The sequence below is a fragment of the Staurois parvus genome, unplaced genomic scaffold (genome assembly GCF_062004578.1).
Source record: "Staurois parvus isolate SC_StPar_1 unplaced genomic scaffold, SC_StPar_1.0 ptg001045l, whole genome shotgun sequence".
NCBI classification, from domain to species: Eukaryota; Metazoa; Chordata; class Amphibia; order Anura; family Ranidae; genus Staurois; species Staurois parvus.
Window position 1 is genome coordinate 6,335,322 of NW_028318841.1, and position 25,232 is coordinate 6,360,553.

Genomic DNA, 25,232 nt, shown 5'->3' on the forward strand with positions numbered 1-25,232 from the left:
TATAGTTTTTTTTCCTCCATCGTGTTATAGAGAAAAAAAATAGACTAATGTAAACCCTATCTGTGGCTGGATGTAAGCAGACATATGTCCTCCTACTGTATATCCATCAACATTTGGTCAGGTACCTGAACATACACTTGTGTTTGGTCTGACAAAACACAAAATGGACCCAGGTGTAAATGGACACACATCTGCTTACATTCAACCACCCATAAAAATAAGTTGCAGACTGGTCTTGATCCATCTAATCACAAGTCAAACACGGGCCGACAGAACTCCTATCTGAAAGGGGCCTAAAGGTATAATCTTGTCCGTTTGAACACGGCTCTTGCCTGGTTTTGTGCATTCACAAGCAGTTTGCTGTAATATTTGTTAGGGATCATATTTAATTGTATTATTCCAATGTGTTGGAATCACAATAACAAGATATATGCAGAAAGCATGCACATACAGGTTACAGTTTAGTACAGCATATGTTGATTGAATTACCAATACTATGCAGTATAGTAAGCCAACCTCTCCATCTGCCAGTAAAAGGTTGGGAACTATCCATTTTTTTTCCAATGTGGATTTGATCTGTTGAAATTGCTTCTATTTGTTGTTAGACTGACATAACTATGCCAAAATCTGCAGTTTCATAACAGTTTGGCTCTGTGGGCTTCATCCACCAGAATGCCTTTCATTAGAAAAAAAGGACATCTGAAAGTAATTGGTCAGTATGAGGAAATCAACGCACTTCAAAAAAAAAAAACACAAAGAAAAAAAAGCCTTACAACTCCATTGCTTAACTGTGTTTTACCTGGCAGTAAAAGGGCTCATACACAACCCTTTGTAGCTTTAAATAGGTTCAGCCTCTAGCTACTGCATCACAGACGACTGTCAAAACAGAGTTCAATGATTTTTACAATAAATGCAACATCATGCTCAATAACAGCTGCATTTAAAAGTACATTAAACACAGCACATTTGTGTTATAATTGTTTACCATTTTAACTCGCCATCTGCTCACAAATTTTCAAAATTAGGCAACAAGGAAATTTCTAACAAAGAGCTGTGCCATTAGAGATATTGGAAGTACCAAGTAATGGCTCAACAGAACCTAGTAAAGATGAACATAAACCGCTCTTTTGTATTGCATTGGTCACAGATTAGTGATAGACAACCACTGAGCTTCCACCCCACACCCACTGCGCCAAAGAACCATTATAATTCCCCCTGCAGCTATATATGACCACTGAATCACGTCCTATACATATAACCTCGAACCCACAAAATGCCTCCATCACATACATACAGTACCTTCCAAACATCGATACACCCTCCTCTAGGCAACATGTTTCCTTTCCTTTGGAACCAAGGATTTAGTCATAAACTTGCTCAAAGTGATGGCTATTGATATGCGTCCACGTAAGACAAAAGTAAGAGATTCATTTTGAAGTTGAACTCCAGGGAAAACAAACATCCTCCTATACTGTTCAGTGCAAGGGTTAAATGGTAGTTTGGGTCTAGGATACTGGAAAAAGTACATTTACTTAGCCAATCCTCTTTTCCCACAGGCTCCCTTCATATTATAAGACTTGTCGCCACAGCCTCCTCTCAACACTCCAGCAATCACAGGTGTTCGGTCATAACGAGTACAATGCAAGTCCCATAGTCCTGCTTTGGATGTGAGGGTGTCAATGAACAGTCCATCACCAAAGCTTAAAGGGGAGCAATGGCTGAAGAAAAATTAGGATACGCAAAAGGGCATTTTCTGGTGCCCTAGACCTAAAAGAAGCAATAGATCTTTGCAATGTATGAGCAGCCCCACTGCAAGGGAAGATTTTCCCATTTCAAAGAGAGAATTTAAAACCCACATTCCTGGCATCACATACTCCCCTTTCCTTCCCTCTCCTATGGATCCATTCAGCAATCAGAAGCAAAGAAAAAAAAAACCTGATACTTTATGATGTGGGGTAGCATGTGAATCATACTCCCTAAACTGGCTATATGCAGCCTGAATCTCGAGCTCTGGGTGGACCAGTCAGCACAACATGGCTCGACCAACTTAAGAAATCGAAGAAGCCAGGTGGGAAATTATGGGTTGACCAGTGACTGCTTCCTATCAGACACAGTCAACCTTCAGGTGCTCAGACTGCCGCAGGTGCTTTGACTGACTAAAACAGCCTGTGGGGAAGTGCAGCATGGCGGGGGCACCAAATACACCCACCAAAAAGCCCAGCTGCAATAAAATTTGGAACTTGTATTAAATAGAACACCAACATTACGAGCACCCTGGTGGTGGGACAGCATTGCTATGGAAATAGCTCACACAGTTCAATTTAGTCAGATGTGGTGGAGAAGAGGTGCTGACAGCATCTGTTTCATAGGGTGAATTGCGGCCTGGTTGGTCTGGTCCCAAGAGAGAAGTTCCTTTGCAGGATAGCAAGTCCTTAATCTTTCCCTCCTTATCAGGAAACTTTCCCTACCACTAGTTATTTTCCCTAACAAGCAGGGTCTCTCTCTCTCTCTCTCTCTCTCTCTCTCTCTCTCTCTACACTAGCCACAAGCAAGAAGCATGCCAAAACCTTGGGGCAGGAACTTAAATAGACTCTGCTGACCCAAGGGTCACATGACCGCAACTTTGCCAACCGGAACCTATATTGAAACGTTGTTTCCCTTGGACTTCCTCTCCAGACTGTGGTACCACTTGGATTCCGTGCCACCTACACTGGAGGAAACAAACTGCACCTGCCTACAAGCTGGCAGTGGAGACCAGGGGCGGACTGACAACTCATGGGGCCCCCGGGCAATAGGAGATCATGGGGCCCCTGTGTCCTTGCCCAAACTTAAAAAAACCTATGAAAAAAAGGGTACCAGGGGCATCTCATGGGGCCCCCTACTGACCCCGGGCCCTCGAGCAGTGCCCGAGTTTCCAAATGATCAGTCCGCCCCTGGTGGAGACTCCACCATCCATGCTATTTAGTGTGAATGGATTAAATCTATTAGCTTTCACTTGTTCAAGCCATAATCTGAACAAGAGGAAACTATGCATGTCTAGCTTTACTCACAGGTGCCAACAATGATGCTTGCCCCAGCACTATCACATGGGGGCATGAAGAGAGACCTCTCTGTGTAAGCTATGACTAGAGAGGGAGTTAAGGAGGGCTATGCTGCTGGGGAGATGGGCATATAAGTGGTTGTAGTGCTTCACCCTACATGACTAACACAATTTCACCAACATAATAGTGTGTGACTGGATCCCTTACTGGCAATAGCAAAGCTGCCATATGAAGTATACAGCAAGAAGCTTAAAAACGGAGTGCATGCTGTGTCAGTATGATTATTGCCAACTCACCGAGTGCCACTGTCACCCCATACAACACAAACCTGTCTCCCACTTAGCTTGCACTATAAAAAGAGGTCACACACATTTGACAGCATGCACAACTTTCTTCAATGAAACTGGTCAAGGGAGAAATGCTGGCGCTAACTCTGTCCTTGTCGCTTTGGAGGCACACACCTGTAACAAGCATGCAGCAAGTAAAGTCAGAATTCATGCATACTTGAATTTAAAAAAAGTGACTCAAAAGTATTGCAAACAATGGGATTATCGGACAGCTAGTCAGCCATCACTTTTTAGATGTATACCAACAGTGTAGCGCTACTTGATATAAAATGACCAAATGTAGACTCAAATGTGCATATAAAAACAAAGCTCAGAAATTACACAATCATAAATCATGTGCAGAAAAAAGTAAAACATTTTAAAAACAAACAATCCCATACACCATCCAAATAGGTTGCCAGTAAAATAAAATGTGAGAACAGCCTATCAAGCAATTAGATTATACAGTAAGTGTCCAAAAAAAGAGAAACACCACCACAGTTCATGTGCCACAAGTAAAAAGGTACGGTAAATCTTTCACAGTATCAGAAATCTTCCACCATGGGCTGCCACCAAAGAGTATCACCCACGTGACACATCTGGTGTCTCCTCACTTGATGTGATAGACCCCTTAAAATAATCAAGGTGGTCAAAAGCTCTGTAAATCACATAGGCAACAGGTCAGCAGTACCCAGATCACATGTATATATTCCGCAGCTTTTGCATAAAAAGTTCAAAGAGCTATATGCAAAGAAGATCCAATAGTGTAGTATTGCCAAGGACTTTTAAAAAATAAAAAAAAATAAAAGGAAGAAGACGACCACTCACAATGTGCAGAGACACATACCAGTATCTATTCACAGCATTCATATACACAGTATAGACTGTCAGCTCCAGGAGAAGATATTCAAATCCATCGAGGAGGGAGCAGGGATGGGGTTGGGCCAAGCTACATGTATCAATAGACTCACACAGCCTGGCTCAAGTTCACAGAAGTGCACACAGAGAAGAGAAGGAATCTAGAACGCAGGAGCACAGAGCAGATAAATACCGTATAATGTTTCTATTGTAATTAAAAAAAATTAAATTTACAATCTTTTTGACTGCAATAGCGAAAAATCTGATCTCCTGCCCTTCCAGATCTCCTGCCCTTTCAGACCTGTGCTGTATGGCAGAGCAGTGTAAATCTCAGGGCTGTAATGACAGAAATACAAGTCCTTTGGAAGGCAACACCAACTCCTTATACCGTATATATTTTATCTGTATATACACACTTTGCCTGAAGTTCAGCTTTAAAAATCTACAGAAAATCAGATATGACCTTTATTTAGTGCAGTGAACCACTACTTGCAGCATGTGCGTTGTAGTGTGCTATAGTCTGGGTGCTTTTCCCACTACTATAACAGTGCATTGGGTGCAATTCATGACAAATGTAAGTACAATTTGCACATTAACATGATTAATAAAACTGGCTAGGCTCTCAAACTGGTCTCCAGGTATTTTATTTTTGTTTGTTTTTTTTGGTCTTCAGCATTTGGGCTAAAGCAAATTACTACTGCATGACCCTGTCACCAGTGACATTCAAACTTTCAAAGCAGGCCTGAACCTGCACTTGTTAGAGCTGTAATTAGCAAGTAGGCTGCAGGGGGTGTTCTGGCTTTACAAGCAGGCGTGTTCCAGGATCACTAGTGCATCGCCGCAATGACTAGATAAAAACTAAAAAACTACTCAGCAGGTAGTCTGAGATCCCTGTATGCATCTCAAGATTCAGTTTTGACTTCCTTACACTTTAATCCAACCACTGACTAATTTCAAAGAGTTGATTTAACAACTAAAGTTTATGGCTCACACCTAGAAGCACACCCATCACTCATCTTTCCCAATTTCCACATTATCACTGCTCAATGTATGGATGTCAATGGGAACAATGACAGGTAAGAGTAATGCAGCAAACGTGCCAAATTTCCCTTATTGAACCTAGATATAAAAAGGACCTAAATATGACAGTACTGAGCAGTTTGAAGCATCAAGTGTAGCAGGATCTAACTTCATATTAGACACAGCAGGAACAGTGGACAGAGCAAAGGTTACTGCTGCTGTTAACGTTTAACAAACTCTTATAGAACTTTGACTTTTTTTTTTTGCATTCATTTTATTGAATAGATTGCCAATCAAGTTCTGCCATATATTCATACATACTGCACTGGAAACATTAAAGGGTGACTGATTTAATACTGGGGATAACAGGAACAGTTTCCTTGATAAGTCTTCCATGGGTCAGGACTCTCGAGGCAATGCTGAATACCAGTCATACAGTAATTACATCTTTTGTATGCAAAAATCAATGAGGTGACATTGGGCTGAATGCTTCAAAACAAAGCTGTCCCATACTAAACATTCTGACATGAATAACAACGTACTATAAATAACCATCTGCTCATTCACACTGCCTTACATTTTGCTGGATTTTACAACTTAAGTAAACATCATAAGTAAACTGAATGTTCATTCAACAATACAAAACGTTTAGTTTAGTCCTGTTCTAACAAAGCACAGTATTGCGGGAAAAATTCTGCATTTTACAAGAATTTTCAGCCTCAACAGTGATAATTCATGAAAATTATATAAACCTTTCCAGCGTCTGAAATTTTACAGAACATAAAAAAAACAAAACAAAGTCCAAAGAATTTTTCTCAAATTTCTGATTTAAATTCACCGCGTGATTCCAATATTTGCCGTTTACCTCAAAATAAAGAAAAATTCAATAGTGTATTATCTTCAATAAATAATGGACAATAATAAATCAAACCAGAAATGTCAAATTATTTCTGTGCAAATAACACAAAAATGTGAAAACACTTGTGATACTGAAAACACTCTTAACTTTTATATACACTCCTCCATGAGCAATCTGTGTACACTTCCAAGTAGCTGAATCACATACCCTTACCCTAATTAAATCAAAAACCAGCCTTTTAAAATCCAGCAATCCAGAAAGAAATAGTGATACAAAGGAACCTTGGTCCAATCACCACAGGAATACCTTCTGATCCCAAAATGTTCAATCCAATACTCTTGCCTTCTTGTACTCCATGTTACTCATAGAAAGAAAATATAGCCATATAGTGCAGTATGTCCCAATAATATAAAGATCCAAAAACTTTAATAAATTGTGCTTACATATAGAAAACCTTAAAAATCGCATTTTATTCCTATAACTCCACCTCAAACAACTTTCTGGAATGCCAAATGTGGTAAACCTCACCAAAGATGGCCACTCTGACACTTCCGGTTTTTGTGCAATGTCCAACGTCACGTCCCTAAAGTGATCCTTAAGTGACAAGTTTGTCAGCGGACCCCAGACAATGATTCATTGCCAGGACCTGCCAATCGGTTGTGTCGAATCACAGCCCAGAGCTCTGTTTTGACAAACACCACAGGACTCTATACAGAAGGAATAATCACCGTTTCTTTCCCCTTTACTGAAAAGCAGCACACTTTACACATTATTAGGCACACAATTATCTTGTCAGGGAACGAGAAGATCACCGTGGCGCATGAATCTGCACATGCGTAGGATCCCGACAAGACATACAGGCAGGCGGGCACTAGGACCCAGGCGCGCCTGTCAGCTCCGGGCGGGCTATTTAAACTGGCCATTCCAATGTCCAAATTGCCGTATGGTCTTGAGCCTCTGCTTGTGTTCTGATCCTGCAAGTGTACCCTGTTGCCGAACCCAGCCTGATCACTGCTGACCGTCTCCTGCCCTGACCCCTGGCTTGCCTTTGACCACTCTTCTGCCTGCTCCTGATCATCTGACCTCCTGTTGCTGAACTTGGCCTGTGACCCGACTATCCTCTGCCTGCTGCTCTGTTCCATTCTGCCTCCACAGTTACCGACCAGGCCTGTCTGACTCTGCTACTTGCTTCACGGTGTGTCCGCATCCATCCATCCTGCACGGATCCATCCGTTTACCTCTTCACATCAGGCTCTTATCCAGCTACGTCCCGCTGCCGGTCCTCTATACTACAGTTGGGTGTACCCAGGGGCCGTGATCTGGTCTCAGCCTGCTCCAAGTCCATCCCCAGGGGCTCTGGTGAACAAGCAGACTGGGGCTTAGCAATTAAACCATGGCAACATCTAATGTTTGTGTAGTATTATGTTCAGCAGACTGTGTTCTTCTATTGTTGTGACTTAGATGACGTTCAGAGCACATTTTATGCCCAGTTCATGCAAAACTCCACATAATGCCAAGGGGTTCACATACTTTTTCTTGCAACTGTACTGTTAGTGAGTACGTGACACATCCCTTGATTGTCCCTAGAAATTTACCCCTTCCCAGCCAGTCTCATTAGTACAGTAACAGTGTATATTATGAAAACTGATCATTGTATTAGTGTCACTGGAGTGGCAGTTAGTTCCTACAAAGTTTCAGTTAGTGCAAGATTTCCCACCACAATCACACAGTCCTACTAAAAGTTGCCGATTGCTGCCATTACAAGTATTAAAAAAAAACAACAACAAATTCAGTATTAATGACACACACACACACACACACACACACACACACACACACACACACACACACACACACACACACACAATAGAAATAAAAAAAAAAATTGGTCTTTTTTCATTTATATAATAAAAAATATAAATTTCATTTACGTACAATGTTGCATGATCGCGCAAATGCCAGTTAAAGTAGTACAGTGCCAAATAGTCTGGTCATGAAGGGGGTAAAATCTTCCAGAGCTGAAGTGGTTAGGGGCAACTAAAAAATTTTCACTGCCCCAGAACTAGACAGTGACAGTATCTGTATGGCTGTATTGCTCAATGAATCCCCAATGCAATGTTCTAACTCCTCAAGTTCACACTGACACGCTGCGCTGATGTGAGCTGCTTGAAAATGAAACATGTTGCATCTACATGCAATGCAAAACAACTTGATGCCACACACAGCATGTAAAATAAAAAGCAATGAGTCCTCTTAAAAGTAAAGAATGAAATTGAACACATGACTAATGAATATCAACATACATGGGATGTGGTGTAAATGAGACCTTTTTTTAACTCCTAATTAAACCTCAAGCAACCCTAATAAGCACCTAAAATTACTCTCATTCTTCCCCGCTTACTTTTTATGTGGTGCTTTTTTTTTTACATTTGTTGTGGTGTTAGCTTTATAAAATATTTCCATTTGTCTTTTAGTTTTTCCTTTGAGCAGTGTTGTGTTAAATTTCAAGTATAACTAAAAAGGGAAAACTTTTTTTTTTTTTTTTTAAACTTTAGGATAGAGTGGAGATAGATTAGAACATCCATCAGTTTTTGTTGTGGTATGTATCCCAGTTAAGGAGATTCACCCTCTCTCTTTGTCCTGTCTACCATTATCATCAAAAAGTGAAAGAAAATACCACATTTTGGGTTGTCCCCAGAAGAGTAATAAAAAGGGGAAACTTTCCATTAGGGACACTAGTTCTTGGTGAGCTGGGGGTTCCCAAGGAATTTCCTATATTTGCAGGAATTCTCTCTCACTTCCCGTTTTGGCAATGAGGCAGGAAGTTAAAGTAAATCTCCCCAATGGGACACAGAGGGAAAAAAAGATAAACTGACAGGTGTTATAACCTTCCCTTACTCTATCAAAAAAAAAAAAAAAAAAAGCCTATAGTTCTACTTTAAATAAAGTTGGTTTTCAAATAACTTCACTTAGGATTGTACAATCATAAGCTCTGTGATATGATAAATGGAAAATGAAGCAGACTAAAATATTTACTATGTATCCAAGTAAGGCCCCTTTCACACGGGTGTTCCATTTGCCTGTTTTTCATTTACTCGTCGATGGATGAAATATGGTCATCAATGAATCTCTATGGAAAAACGGATGTAAACAAATTATCATTCATATCTGTCGACATCAGTTTTGTGAAATGGATCAAAGCCCTATTTTTGTTCTGTTAAAAAAAAGGAAACAGATAAAAAACTGCTCTAAAATGGACAAACGTTCTGTTTTTGCATTGGTAGTGCATGTAAACAAATGATGTAAAAACTGATAAAAAAAAAAAAAAAATCATGTAAATTGAATCAGCTTTTGCTTTGAAAAATCGTGACTGAACTGATAAAACAAATGGAACACCTGTGTGAAAGGACCCTGAAACTATCCAACATCAAAACTGGAGGCATTCTTTGCCTTTTTAACTGCTGAAAGACAGGCAAATATATTCACACACACATATCTTTGATATAAGCAATGACCTAATCTGTGGGCCTACAGGTCTGCCTGAAGCCCAGTTCTCAAATATCAGCTGAGATCACATGACCAGATGCCTAGGCATTGGAATCTGCAGAACAAATACACATGATATGGTCTTTGTACATTCTGGGGATTGTGGCATGCGGTGTTCAAACAATGCTGCAGGTCGGGCTTTGGGTTCATGGCCTGTAACTGTGCTTGAGCAGCTCATTCAAAATAAATAAGGTGCTAAACACAACGCATATTTACATGAAACGTACTGCACATTAACATGAGGGGCGATCAAAGGGTTAACTGTGCTGGAAGTGTTTTACATAGGGTGCAGTGTCAGCGTGCTTCACTGAAAGCACACTGCTTTGGATGGCTGTGCAGTGCACAGCCATCCACAGCAGTGTGCCCGAGCTGACAGGGAGGAGAATTGTTAGTAAACAAAACATTTCTCCTCCCCATTGGAGATTGTCAGAAATCACTGGGAGGGATCCAGTGATTGGCGGCCGCGTGCCCCCTACCCAGAGATGCAAATCCACATGCGATTTTGCACACTTGTGTCACCCTGTAGCAGTATTTCTGCTATAGGGTGATGTGGAAGCAGTTAATGTCTGTGCAATGGACCACAGAAACGGTTTGGATCCAAAGGTTTCATTTTAAGAAAAGGGGCAGAATGGTTGGGATAGGAAGGGGTTTTTTTTTTTCTTCATTTTAGGTCTGCTTTAAGTAAAACCCAATTCCGAACCACAAATACACAGACTATGAGATTGGTCCCTCTTCCAACAATAACTCAATCACAAGTCAAAACTACACTATTTTCTGAAAAAGCAAATATTTTCAGTATGCTGGAAAATCTCCACAACAAACTCTGCTCTAGTTGCTTTGTGTCACTTTACAACCCTGTAATCTCAGGTAGGTTGCCTCACAATCATTTAGGGCTCTTTCACATGCACTTCCCGATCGGTCCGCCTGCCTGCTTTTCAGGTGGAGCCGATCAGAACCTCCATTCTCCTCTATGGAGTGGAGGGTGTAAACGGACATGTGTCCGTTTACACCCGCCAACATGGGATGCATGGGGATCAAATTCCCCTTCCATCCCTCAGACCAGTTTGGATGAAAATTGGACAGGCGGTACGTTTTCATCCGACTGCCCATTAAGGAGAGCGAGCAGCTCTGTGTCTACTCTGCAGCAGTGGAGCGGATACAAACCGGTCATCCACCTGCTCAGCGGGGATCAGCAGAGAGATCCCCCGCTGAGCAAGCAGATCAACGAAACGGGTCCGCCCCTTGTGAAAGGACCCTTAGGCTAAAGCCAAATTTAGACATGAAAGACATTTCTTGAGGATCAATAAGTCTGTATATTCTGCTGCCTTTGCTTGTTACATCAAAAGAATCATTCCAAAAAAAAAGGTGTGGTGTCATTCACATTCCATGCATTCAGAACAGACTGCCATAGGCAAAACAGTTCTCTTCTCCCTTACTGCCTGCCAGGCTTCCTCCCCACCCCCTTCACACCATCACCATAAATCTATGCAAAAAATGTATTTTTTTATTATTATTATACTGGATTTATATAGTGCTAACAGTTTGTGCAGCACTTTACAAAATGAAGGCAGACATTATAGGAGTCTTATGGTAGCCATACATGCTTTCATAAATGATTGATTTCATTTTCGATTGATCTCTTATGATAGGAGAAATTGAATACTAGTTTAAAATAGACAACCAAAATATGCTCAAATTTATAACCAAATCATCTCAGTGCTGCCAACTGATATAAATGATTAATAATTTAACACCTTGGCCAATCAACTCATTTTTAATCCAATCTAAGCGGAGTCTAACAGAAGGGAAAGGAAGTGCGACAAAGAAGCTTAAGTATCTTTTTTAGCAGTTTTTTTAAACCACGCGTCATTCCATGCTTTTTTGCCATGCATGCAAAACTGTATGTGTGTTTCTTGCATTTGGGGTGCCGTAAAAACTAAAAAGGGACTGCAAGTGTCTGAACATACACACAATCATACCATTTTGCACGTGTTTATGCACTACACAAAAGTTAAATAGCACTGCAAGCATGGTATGTGTTTTTATGCATTTACACACTACACAAGTGTGATTGCAGGTTAAATGTGGCCATGGCTGTAACAAGCTATTACTTGCCAAAGTGATCATTAGAATGCAATTGATCACATAATCTGTGCAATCAGTCCCAAATCTTCCCTTTTCCTTGTAGAAGAGACCACCACTTTTGTTCTATACCCAAAGTGCAGTGATAATAATGAGCAATCCAAGGGCAGACAGTCATACATCAGTCATTTGTCCACCAATAGGTGGTCAAAGAACACAAGGCAAAACACCATAAAGGACACCAAAGTCACCAATTAAAGGATATGTATAGCCAAAGATTTCCTGCCTGTACTTTTCCTATGGACCACAGGAGTGAAGTAAGTTAGGCACTCCTGTGACCCATTTTCAGCTAACAAGTTGAAGCCCACTGTCGGCTGACATCACAGAGCTGGTCCAGGCTCTGAAAAGATCACAACCATATAGTAAGGATCCACCTAGAAACCTGGACCAGCACCTGGCTCAGTCTCGCAACAATCTGCCGAGAGCTTGAGCCATCCCCTCCTACCCCCTCCACAGTCCAGCACTCCAATGAGTGCTGGGGGGGGCAGAACAGAGAGCCGGAGACCGATTGTCCTGGCTCTCTGCTCAAAGCGGAGAGGGAGAACTGAGCAATTGCAGTCTTTGATCACTCAGTTCTTTTCACAGAGCCGCTGGGGGACAGGTGCAGTGTCTGATCGATGCCGCATCCGCCTGAGTACAAGGTTTCTCTTTTCTAATTAGCCTTTTTTTAAAGAGTAACCACACTTAAAGTTTAAATTCCCAATTGTTGCAGCCTGTTTTTTTGTTTTTGTTTTAATTCGGTATACATTTAGTCTCCCTAAACACCTTAGAATAATTCCAAAGATCCTCATCTGCATTCATTTCCTTGAAGCTTGTGTGCATAATTCATTTTGCTCTCTTAATAAATCCCTTTGTAGCTACCAATTCAGATGCAGTGAGATAAGAAACTACAAGTGTAAATGATGACGAGTGATGAACCTAAAAAAGGAAAGAACACATCCTTAGCATCCCTTTAGATCTGCATGTCCCTACCTGCTGGGCACTGGATGATGCAAACTGTAGCTGTGCTGCTCAGTTTCTTGACTACTTTTCCAGATGAAGTATAATATAGCCAGGCAACTGATACAGACTGCATAACTAAAATCTACACCATGCAGTGGCCAGCTCTCTCACTAGAACATGCACAACAAATTGATGCCAAAAGGATGTGTTATTTCATTCTGGCTGAGGTGGAACAGCAGGAGAGCAACTGGAGGTACTGAATGGAATTATGGTTTTTCAACCAGTAAGAAATCTGATGTATCACAGCCCATCCCATTACAGTACAACTTAATGGGCAGCTTTTTATTACAGAAGATTAATGAAAACTCCAAATACAACCATACATCTACATGAGTGCGCACCTGTACATGATGTGGGCTGGGTGGCAGGATAGCATGTGTGTTCTGGACCAGACGTAGGACTGGTGACCTTGACTGGGGATATGTCACTTTTTAGACATCAATCACAGCAACATTCACAGTCAATGACATATGCTAGGCATTACATAACTATCGGCTCCCTGTACAGACCTGGATAAGGAAGTTTTCCAGCACCAAATTCCTTTGTAGCCCTGAGATGCCATGTGGCCAAAAGCCTAGGGATGCAAAAAAAAGCTGATGCTGAAAGATGAGAGTCTATACCCAGCATGAAAAGTTCACCTGGTTGTACTTATCCTCCAGGCCAGAGGTTCTCAGTTCTTCCATAATATGTAGGGAATCCCCAAAGTGAACAGAGTCAAAAGTTAGAAGAGGGAGATCTCAATGTTGGAATATCTAATGCCCACGATCAGAAAAAAACAAACAAAAAAACACCACTTTCATAGCGTTTGTGCAATAATCTGATCGTTGGCACACAGCTTTTGAGAGCCGATCATGACAATTCATGCAAAATTATCTGAATGGACAAAATGCGAAACTTTCTCATAAAGATACCAGAATGAACAATTTTCATTTACTCAGTGCAGTATTCGTCCGGAAAGAAAGAAAAAAAAAAAAAAGAAAGGGGAGCATACACGCTCCAAAACAAAAGAATACGTTACAATACAATATGTCACTTCCAAAGTTGTATTCTGTCGTACAACAATTTTTGTAACCTCTTCATTTTCGATAGGAGTCTAGCATACAACAATAAAAAAAAAAAAAAAAAAAAAAGAAGAAAAGGACGATCATTTGTCTGATATTTTCATCGTGTGTGTACAAGGCTTAAGTCATAGGAAGCCAGGGATTGACTCTGCCCACCAGGCTTCACCTGTATCACTCAAACATTTGGGTAGTAGACCTTTGAAATATTAAAAAAAGTAAGGCTCATTCACATTAGATTCCTCATCATGTGTATTTTCCAGCGCAGACAACGCGTGGACAAATGACAACCCACAATTTTAAATAGCATGTTTTTTTAAGACCAATGCACTACAAAACATTCCTGCATTCTAGTATGCTAACCTGCATTTTGCCATTTAATCAAATTTTATAAAAAAAAACTCAATGCAATGCACTTTTTTTGTAGAGTTGTAAATATTAAAAGGCAGACATTTCATAGACAACCTCTGGAAATTAGAACAATCTCCTTTGTACACATTTTCCCAGTGCATGTGATAGACCTTGGAGGTACGTTTGTCACAGTAAATGTACATCAGAATTCACTTCAAGGGCAGAATTAGCTTAACTGCTGATAATGGCATTAACTAGATGTGTGCGTCCCGGCTGGTTTCCGGTTTCTGGCAGTAAGCAGACATTTGGATTTTATTAATCTTCGACTGGCAATGCAATTGCATCTCAAAAGTTCCTCTGACAAATACCAGGAACATGTAAAGAAAAATCACGTGCCCTCCATATCAGGATCACAGAGACAAAGGCAGCTTTGGTAAGAGTTTCCAGCGTGTCTGATCAGCAAGAAGAGGCAATGAAGACTATTGGGGGGTGGGGAGAGAGAAAGAAAAAAGAAAACAGAAAGAAAAAAACAAAACAGAAAAATGTGATCTAGTGACTGCAGCCCATCCCCAGTGAAACCCAAACTGTTTGAATTGACTCAATGTAACAGTCTTTAGATTCACTAGTTACAACTTGTACAGACTTGAGACAGTGAGAAAGCACTAAGATGACACAAAGTCTCAGAACTCACAGCTACCAGCTGCTTTTGGAGTGAAGGTTTAGCACCTATCCAACTTTGGAACATTAGGATGGCCATACACTGAGCGATATCTGGCTGTTTCCGGATCAACCGACTAATATTCGAGCTGTGGCACGCATCTTCGACATTAAAAAAAAAAAAAAATTTAAGCAGTTAAATAGGAAATTCTCCGACCAACATTGGCTGCTTTCAGTCAGGCGCAGCTGACTTTTTTCAGGTATTCTGGACAGCCACGGGTGCCAGCCAGGGGCAGACTGACCATTTGGAAACTCAGGCACTGCCCGGGGTCAGTAGAGGGCCCCATGAGATGCCCCTGGTACCTTTTTCATAGGCTTTTTTGAGTTTGGGCAAGGACACAGGGGCCCCATGATCCCCTATTGCCCGGAGGCCCCGTGAGTTGTCAGTCCGCCCCTGGTGCCAGCTATCCAAATACAGTAGCCAGTGGGGGGATTTATCCATCCACACCATTTAAATGGAGGAATTGACAAAATGATGGAAGAAGGGTCGGTTCACACCACAGAAATGCAGTTCTGCGTTTTTGACGCATTCCTATTCATTTTTTCACCTCTTTTTCTTCAGCTTAAATAAAGGACATGTGCGTTCTGGTACATTCTTGATCTGTTTGTGATCCAGTACAGTTCAGTGCAGAAAAAAAATGCAGCATATTCTACTTTTTTACTGGAACTGACTGCACTCGTGTGAACTATGCCACTGGAAACCATATAACCTATTATCAATATGTTTTTGATGTAGAAAACAAACACACACACTGGACTGCATGTGGTGTGAACTGGCCAAAATGAGAGGAATCCTAAAATGCATGGCCAACTTTAGACACAGCCTCCTGTTGCTCCTACAGGGCAGGAGGTAAATGAAAGTCTCTTGGAATGGGACACAGACGGGAAATAACCCTTTCCAACTGTAGACTGCTTGCTTTGGGCTGTCACACGTGCTCACTACTCTTTGCACAGCTTTAAAGAAAAAGTGCAGAGGACACCCGCCACAACCAAGTCACATCTAAAAACAGCACTGGCTGACTGGCAGGACAAGAACACAACTTTTATTTACCAGCAAGTCCAATAAATATTTAATATCCTTATTAAAAAATGAGCTGCAACCACCTAGAACAAATCAGAAATAAGTCAGCAGGAGTTCAATGCTCTTATCACTGAAAATGGCAATTGATCACCATAGGTAATACCAGTACCTCCATAATGGCCCATTCATACAGCTGTGGTATTCTGAGACACACAAACAGCAACTAGGCTGAAAATCAGTTCCATGCAGATCAGACATCGATTGTGACTGGTTGCTAGAGGTTACCTCTCGCCGATGGGTTGCTAGAGGTTACGGCACATGGTTACCTCTCGCCAATCGGTTGCTAGAGGTTACAGCACATTGTTACCTCTCGCCGATCGGTTGCTAGAGGTTACGGCACATTGTTACCTCTCGCCGATCGGTTGCTAGAGGTTACGGGCACATGGTTACCTCTCGCTGATCGGTTGCTAGAGGTTACGGGCACATGGTTACCTCTCGCCGATCGGTTGCTAGAGGTTTCAGCACATGGTTACCGCTCACCGATCGGTTGCTAGAGGTTACAGCACATTGTTACCTCTCACCGATCAGTTGCTAGAGGTTACTGCACATCATTACTGCTGACTGGTTGGTTGCTCAAGGCTCCTGCATAGCATCACGACAGTGCCTGCACTCCATGGACTGGGGAGGTGAAGGGACCCAGCAATAGACAGAAAACTCCTAGAACTTGTTAATAGGAATGAATAGAGCACACACAGATATGAAGGGGAACTGAGTGCAGCTAGTAGCAGAGCCAAACGTGAGCAGCATCCCCGAGGAAGGGCTGCCAGGAATAATGACTAGTCATGCGCCTGCAGTAGAAGGACCGGCAGGGAACACAGAAGTCATCCAGGACAAGTGAGACTTACACAAAGTTTGTCCTCTCAGTGCAGCTTGTTGTCGGGTGTCCAGAGGCAGCCAGCACCTCTCTCCTCCGCCGTCACCGTCCTTCCCCACCACCAGCTCAACCCACACAAGTCAGAACAGCCCCGGTGCAGAATGAAAAGCTGTATCCCTGAAGCTACTGCGCATGTGCGGACTCCGTGCAGCAATCAGGGAGAACAGGCTGAGCTCGAGCTGACGATTTCCCTGAAAGCACTTAACTCCATAAATGCCGGGCAACAACTAAGGCTTCATGCACACTGCTTTATTGGAAATGTTTTCTCCTGACAAGAGGAAATCAGCGTTACAAACTCACTTAAGGGGCTTCTATTCAGACACATGTAGGGCAGCACAGTAGCTAAATGGTTAGTATTTCTGTACGAGGGTTGTCGGTTCAAATACCAACCACAGCACTTCCTACCTGGAGTTTGCATGTACTGCCTGCGTGGGTTTCCTCCGGATATTCCAGTCTCCTCCCATACTCCAAAAACACACTGGTAGGTTAGCCACTTCAAGTCCAGACACCTTTATCCCCTTCCTATCCAGGCCAGCCTTCATTGCTATCACACTTTGAATGACAATTGCACGGTCATGCAACACTATACCCATGTGAATATTTTAGCTTTTTTTTTAGACAGATACAACTTTATTTTGGTGGTATTTATTCACCACTGGGATTTATATTTTTTTTTGCTATATAAAATGAAATTTTTTAAAAAAAGTGTTTTTCTTATAAAATTTAGCAAATAAATAATCTTTCTTCATAAATCTTGGCCAAAATGTATTCATCTATCTTTTTAGTAAAAAAAAAAAATAACCCAAATTAGTTATAACCAAAAAGTACAATTTGTTCAAATTTTTTTTTTACATTTTTATTTTTTTTTTATATTATTATTTATGGGGGTTTTTTTACATACTGTCACCTTAGCAGTACAGTGTCACCATAGTACTGTACTACTTGTGTGGAGGTGATGAAGTTTTTTTTTTTTTTTTTTTTTTTACATTGATTGCTTTTACACCCATAAAGGCTGTAAAAGCAATCATTTCTCCTTCTCTCTGACTGCATTCTTGCAGCCATTGAGAACTACTGTGTGAGCTGTGATTGGTCACAGCTTGTCACATGGTACAAAGCTGTTGTGAATAGCCTTGTACCATGTGACCTCTGTGATCATTCACAGATTTCACACGTAGTAAGCAATGATGTCAGAAGTGACATTTTGCTTACTACTATTCATGTGATCACTGATTGGCCAATCAGTGATCACATGATCGGGACCTCACACAGAGGTCCCGTACAGCGATCGGTGTTCCGCTTTGTCCTCCGGACACAGTGGGTACTAGATTGCAGTACCGCTCGCTCCCAGGGAGCACGCACAGGCTGTAAATGCGGGCGCCATTTATGAACAGCAACGCACCCCTGCACTGCTCCCGTCCAGCCGTTTATGTACATGGACCGGAGGGGAAGTGGTTAATTGGATCCTGTCTAAATTGTCCCTAGTATGTGTGTGTATGAATGTAAGTTAAGCCAGCCATGCATGGGTCAAATCTCAAAAGAATTTTCTTTCGAAAATATTTTCTAAGAATTTTCGTTCAAATTTCGCACCATTAGTGGGTCACAGAAATAGCCAATTTTCATGTGACCGTCGAATTTGAGTGATCGGGCATGTTGGAAATTCTTTGAAAAACAAACGAATTTCAAATCAATGATGGGAGAATTGTGCGGGAAATGTAAAGCTGTGACCTGGAAAGAAAAGAAAATCTGTGACCACAAAAATTCTTTTCTGTAGCAACATGAGAAGTTGAAAGCTTGGTTGGTCAAATTTCAAAATCTACTACAAAACTCACAAAATTTTCAATTTTCTAAAGAAAATTAGTTCAGAATTTGACCCGTGTATGGCCTGCATAAAGCTGGCCCTATACGGGTCGAATTCTGAAAAAATGTTCTTTCAAAAATCTTTTCTAAGAATTTTCGTTTGAATTTCGCATTAGTGGGTCACAGAAACAGACGATTTTTGGGTGACCATTGAATTTGAGCCATCGGGCATGTTGGAAATGTTTTGAAAAATGAATGAATTTCGAATCAATGATGGGAGAATTGTGCGAAAAATGTAATCGAAAAAGAAACGAGCTGTGACCTGGAAAAAAAAGAAAATTCTTGGCCACGAAAATTCTTTTCTGTAGCAGCATGAGGTCGAATTGAAGTCTTGGTTAGTCGAATTTCTAAATCAATAGTGGCGCTATCGGATTGCAAAATGCACAAAATTTACGATTTTCTAAAGAAAATTAGTTCAGAATTCGACCCGTGTATGGCCTGCATTAGGGACCTTAGATTGTACACCCCTAGAGGGTTAGGGACTGATGTGAATGTACAATATAAATTAAAACGGTATTCCCCCTGCGCTTTATATGGGCCTGTAAATTTTGTGAAGCTGCTAGCACCCCTATCCTATACCTATAGGTGTATAAACACAAAATATTTAAATATAATGTACAATATATATGTGACGTGCTGTGTACACTGATGGTGCTATATAAGAACCTGAAATAAATTAAATAGTTTAGCAGCTTTTGGAGTTTGGGCATTTATTTAATTGGCCAGAACTTTAATTTATTCTGGCCATTGAAAAGAACAAACTCTGAAGTGTTAAATGTGCCTAGCGCTTGGCCGTGTTTAGAAACATTTAGCCACCTTTAGCTACGTTTGGCATTTTTATGCCCAAAAGTTCATCTCCTGAATGTGATTCTTCTGCATTCAGAAGAATGAGCTTTGACTGCATATAAACGCTGCTGCTCCTAAAGTCTGGTAAAAGTGCGTGCATGGGGATCTGTCAGTTGAGGGAGGGTGCAGTATTTGGGTAGGTGGGGCAGTAGTTGGGGGGTTGGAGTCTGTCAGTGGGGGGAAGATGCGGTAGATGGGGGTTTGCCAATGGAGAGAGGGTGCGGTAGTTAGGGGGTGGGGATCTGTCAGTGAAGAGAGGGCGTGGTAGTTGGGGTGTGGGGGTCTGTCAGTAGGTGGAGTGGGTGGTACTTTGGGTTGTTGCAGTCTTTCAGTGGGCAGAGAGGGCAGTAGTTGGGGTAGTGGGGGTCTGTCAGGTGAGGGAGGGTGCAGTAGTTGGAGGGTGAGGGTCTGTCAGTGGAGGAGAGGTGGTAAATGGGGGGTGGAAGTCTGTCAGTGGGCGGAGGTGGTGGTAGTTGGGGAGTTGAGGATCTGTCAGTGTAGTTGGGGGAAAGGATCTGTCAGTGGAGAGAGGGTGCAGTAGTTGGGAGCTGGGGGTCTGTCAGTGGAGGGTCAGTAATTGTGGGGAAGATGCAGTTATTGGGGGGGGTAGGGGCCTGTCAGTGAAGGGGGAGTGGGTGGTAGTTGAGGGGGTTTCAGGGTGGGGGAGAGGGTGGTAGTTCGTGGGGTCTGTCAGTTGAGGGAGGGTGTGGTAGTTGGGGGTGGAGGTCTGTCAAGTGGAGGGAAGGGTGGTAGTTGGGGGGCGGGGTCAGTGGGGGAGGTGCTGATAGTTGGGGGGGTGGGAGTCTGTCAGTAGAGGGAGTGGACAGTAGTTTGGGGATAGGGGTCTTTTAGTGGTGGGAGGGGTGGTGATTGAAAGAGTTGGTGTTTGTCAGTGGGGAGAAGGGTTGGAAGTTGGGGAGCTGGGAGTCTCTGGAGGAAGGAATTGGTAGCTAGGGGGTGGGGGTCTGTCAGTTGGGGAAGAGGTAGTAGTTGGAGTGTGGGGGTCTGTCAGTGAAAGAGGGGTGGTAGTTGGGGGGATGGAAATTGTTCATTGGTGCAGGGGGCGGTAGTTGGGAATCGGGAGTCTGTTAGTGGGGAGAGAGGTCAGAAATTGGAGGGTTGGAGGCCGGTCAGTGGAGGGAGGGATCAATAGTTGGCGGCATGGTGGTCTGTCAGTTGGGGGAGGGATTGGTAGTTGGGGGTGGAGATCTGTCAGTGAGGGGAGAGGGCGGTACTTCAGTGGTGGGTCTGTAAGTGGGAGGAGGGGATGGTAGTTGGGGGGGTGGGGGTCTGTCAGTGGTGAGAGGGTGTGGTAGTTGGGGGTCTGTCAGTGGGGGGAGGGTGCAATATTTGGAGAGCTGAGGGTCTGTCAGTGGGAGTAAGGATATAGTAGTTGGGGGGTGGGGGTCTGTCAGTGGGGTAGGGCGTTAGTTGTGGGGGTCTATCAGTGGAGGGAGGGTGCAGTAGTTGGGGGGGTGTCAGTGGAGGGAGGGGTGGATAGTTGGAGGGTAGAGAGTCTGTCACTGGAGGGAAGGGGATGTTAGTTGTGGGGTCTGGGGGCCTGTCAGTGGTAGGTGTGAATATTACGGCCTACATTACTAACAGAGGGGGTATTAGGAGGTGCAGAATATCACAGCCTACTTTACTATCAGAAAAGATAAAGAGGGGTGCAGAATATCTTGGCTTACATTACTATCAGAGGAGATATAGAAGGGGTGCCAAATATCATGGCCTGCATTACTAATAGAAGAGGTATAGAGGGAGTACATAATCTCACAGCCTGCATTCCTATCAGAGGAGATATAGAGGGAGTATAGAATATAATGGTCTGCATTGCTAACACAGAAGGTATAGAGGGGGTGCAGAATATCACAGCCTACATTACTAATAAAGGAGGTATAGACAGGGTGCAAGGATTTTTGTCTACAAAACCGAAGGTGCATTTTACCGCCCCCCACCATCCTGGTTCTCCAAGGTGGCTGCCTTGAGCCATCTTATGTTGGTGCTGACCCTGCTTGTGTGGTGCACTGCCAAGCTGTGACTGGCACAGCCCTGTAGCTTGACTCCATGGCATGTTGCCCAGCACACAGGGGCAGACTGACCATCTGGAAACTCAGGCACTGCCCAAGGGCCCGGGGTCAGTAGGGAGCCCCATGAGATTCCCCAGATACCTTTTTCATAGGCTTTTTTGAGTTTTGGCAAGGACACAGGGGCCCCATGCTCCCCTATTGCCTGGGAGCCCCATGAGTTGTCAGTCCGTCCCTGCCTGCATATTTATTGGTTACAGACGAGCCAATAAACTAAAGGCATTGAGTCAATTTTACTTTTATAATCAGGTGTTGTGTATTAAAAGATTTAGTGGAAAATTACAGAAAGCTCCTTATTCAATGAAATATGAGCTGAGCTAATCCCAGGACTAGGCTGGATCCAATGGGTTTATTCTGTAATTCTTGGCTGATTTTAAATTTTTTTGGATAAGATATACAGTATGGTGCAGTAAGGAACACTTGTCCTCCAGAAGATTTACACCCCCTCATGACCAGGCCATTTTTTGCTTTACTGACAATACTACTACCTTAACTGACAATTGCGAGTTTATGCAACACTGTACACAAATTAAATTTATATAATTTTTTTCACACAAGTAAAACTAAAAATAAAATTTCTACTGGCTTTTTTGGGGGGCTATCAACGAAAAAAGACAGAAAATTTGGTTAAAAAGTTTTTTTTTACTTTTTGCTATAAAACATATCCCATATATAAAGAAAATACAATTTCTTCATAAATTTAGGCCAAAATGTATTCTGATATATGTGTTTGGTAAAAAATCCCAATAATTGTATATTAATTGGTTTATGTGAATATTATAGCATCTGCAAATGACGGTATATATACTGGAATTTTTTTTTCTTCTTTATATGAGTAATGATGGCGATCAGTAACTTAGAGCGGGACTGTGATAATACGGCAGGCATTCTGACACAGGCTAACTGACACTGACATGACTAGGGACACTAATACAGTGATCAGTGCTAATAAAATGCACTGACACTGTACAAATGACACTGGGCAGGAAAGGGTTAACATCTAGGGCAACCAAAGTGTGCCTAACTATATATGATGTGTGTACTGTGTACTGTTTTATCAGGGGATGTGACAGCTTTTGTCTCCCTACTTTGGATTTGTGATTTTCTTTGATGTTTGTTCTCTGTGATAACAGTAAACAGGACAAATAGAGAGGCTGATTCTCCCTCTCATTCACCCAGAGTGGTGCCTCACTGATACAGGAGGTATACTGTATTACTTGTATTACTGGCCAGACCATCAAGGGAAAACAGGAGAAAAAGAAAAGAAACCTAATGCAGCCACCACATCTAAGGACTGGTAAGTATCAATATATTATATTTTTTGGTTTTGTGTTCAATAGTGCTTTCAGTTTTAAAGGTAATATGAGATTTTTTTTATCTCTGGTTGCTGCAGCATTTGTTACATATCTTACTTTTACTCAGGCAGCAGTGTCCAGTCAGTGCTGAACATCTGGTACTGAGACATGTAGTTCTAGATGTAGTACACTCAGTACACTGATCACTATGGGTCACTCAATCATCACCTCCACCATTCATAAAACGTTTTGCATTCAATTTCAATTCAATTCAAGGCAGGGGCGGACTGACCATTTGGAAACTCGGACACTGCCCGAGGGCTCGGGGTCAGTAGGGCGCCCCATGAGATGCCCCTGGTACCTTTTTCATAGGATTTTTTGAGTTTGGGCAAGGACACAGGGGCCCCATGATCCCCTATTGCCCGGGGGCCCCATGAGTTGTCAGTCCGCCCCTGATTCAAGGTGCTGTGTGATTGGAGGAGGTGTGAAAAAATGTCACAACGTCTCCTTCTCGAATCATAGAATGACTTCACAAGGGAAGATCATGGCATTCACTTGCACCTCCTCCAATCACAGAGCACCTTTCATTCATCTAAAATGAATACAAAGCTTTTTTATGAATTGAGGATGTGTCGTGTGAGTGACCCACACTAACTTATTTTTACTGTGCAAATGGCCAACAGTCATTAGTGAAGTCCTACTGAAGTCAGCCTCATGCACACTGGACGTTATAAAAATGCAAGTAGCATTAGCTGTAGAATGCTGCAATAAAATGTGTTTTTTTTTATCTTTTCTGCATACTTTGTTTTTCAGCGTTTTCTAGTGTTTTTCAGCGTTTGCATTTTTTATCAAAGTTATACTCCCACAAAATCTTCAGGCTCAAAAACGCTCATAAACGCCAGAGAGCCACGTTTTTCAGCTTTTATATACGTTTTTCAGCTTTTATCAGCATTTTCAGCGTTTTCAGCTTTTATCAGCGTTAGAGCATTTTTACAGTTAAAAAACTCTTGAAACACACTAGTTCTTTTTTTTTTCCCAGCCAGAAAATGCTCCTGCTAAAAAAACGCTGATTAAAGCCTATGTGTGCATGAACACATAGGATAACATGCTGGGAAGTTGACTGGCTGTAGAAAAAAATGCCAGAAGCCATAAACAGCAGCTGTAAAAATGTCCAGTGTGCATGAAGAGTTATTATGAATACTTGGTCCATGGCATTGCTTCAGAAAGTGTTGAAGCCTTTGGATCGGCATGACAGCCAGACATTTTCAAAAGGAGAGGTCAACCATCACATCCTACATATTCTGCAGATAATCTGAAGTGATCATTCTCCAGAACAGATCCCTATGTCTGTTCCTGGCGTCTGCATTGTGTTAGGCATTTCTAATTATAGACAACAAGATAAAGATACATCTATATTTAACTAATTAGAGGTTGTGCAAAGACTAGAATGAGCAGAATATCCACAGGGACCCCACATAGACAGTTGTATACACAATATAACTGCACAAAAAATACAATATGTGGGAAGTATGTGGAGCAAAATATATCTCATACATTATTAATAAGTGTCTGTAATAGAGCTTGTGAGCATTATTATCATTCTATTATGCAGTCATTAGTATGTATAAATAGATTTTAACCTAGTAGTGAGATTGATTTTCCAGCATCGAATTGAGGTGTACATTACAGAAGAATAAAACATACTTATATACCACGCATTCATCAAATGCCTTTCATTTTATTACTGGACATTTTTGTGGACATACTGGGTACTGTATCCAAGGTTTCTGAATTATAAGAAGTAATAAGCATCATGACATTAATATAGACAAAGTTAGCCACATATTTCAGGAACATCCAATAAGAGCATCAAACAAATTTTCAAGAGTCCAATGTAATATAATAATAAAATTGATTCACAGCAGAATAAATATAATGCATTTCTGTGTCCAAGCACACTCCCCCTTCATCAGGGCTCTCTTATCCCTCCTCACAGAGTTTGATTGACAGCAGAGGGAGCCAATGGCTTTCACTGCTATGGATCTGCTCTGTGAGGAGGGACAGAGCAGAGAGATCCACTGCTCTCATGCACAGTGCTGGATCATGATGAGGCTCAGGTATATATAAAGAGGGGGGGGGGGGTGCTGGAGGGGATCCCAGGCACAGAAGGTTCTTTCAGAAGGGGAAGGGCCTCTGAAACATGTTCCTGATTGGCTACAGAATCTGTGGCATCTGACAGCTCCTTTGACAGCTCCTTTCTCGAGTGTCCCAT

At 42.0% G+C, this 25,232-nt stretch overlaps 1 protein-coding gene across 3 annotated transcripts in view; it reads right to left on the reverse strand.

The window, feature by feature from the left end:
* The window catches only part of PLS3 (plastin 3), a 152,284-nt gene extending 135,287 nt beyond the window's left edge, over positions 1-16,997 (reverse strand). For 2 of the 3 annotated variants that reach the window (XM_089657976.1, XM_089657972.1), the window contains exon 1: positions 16,847-16,996. The gene's annotated coding sequence lies outside the window, so the exon portion shown is untranslated. Of the gene's footprint in view, positions 1-16,846 lie in introns of all 3 variants that reach the window. The other variant, XM_089657974.1, reaches the window with a different exon arrangement.
* Positions 16,998-25,232: the final 8,235 nt, after the last annotated feature.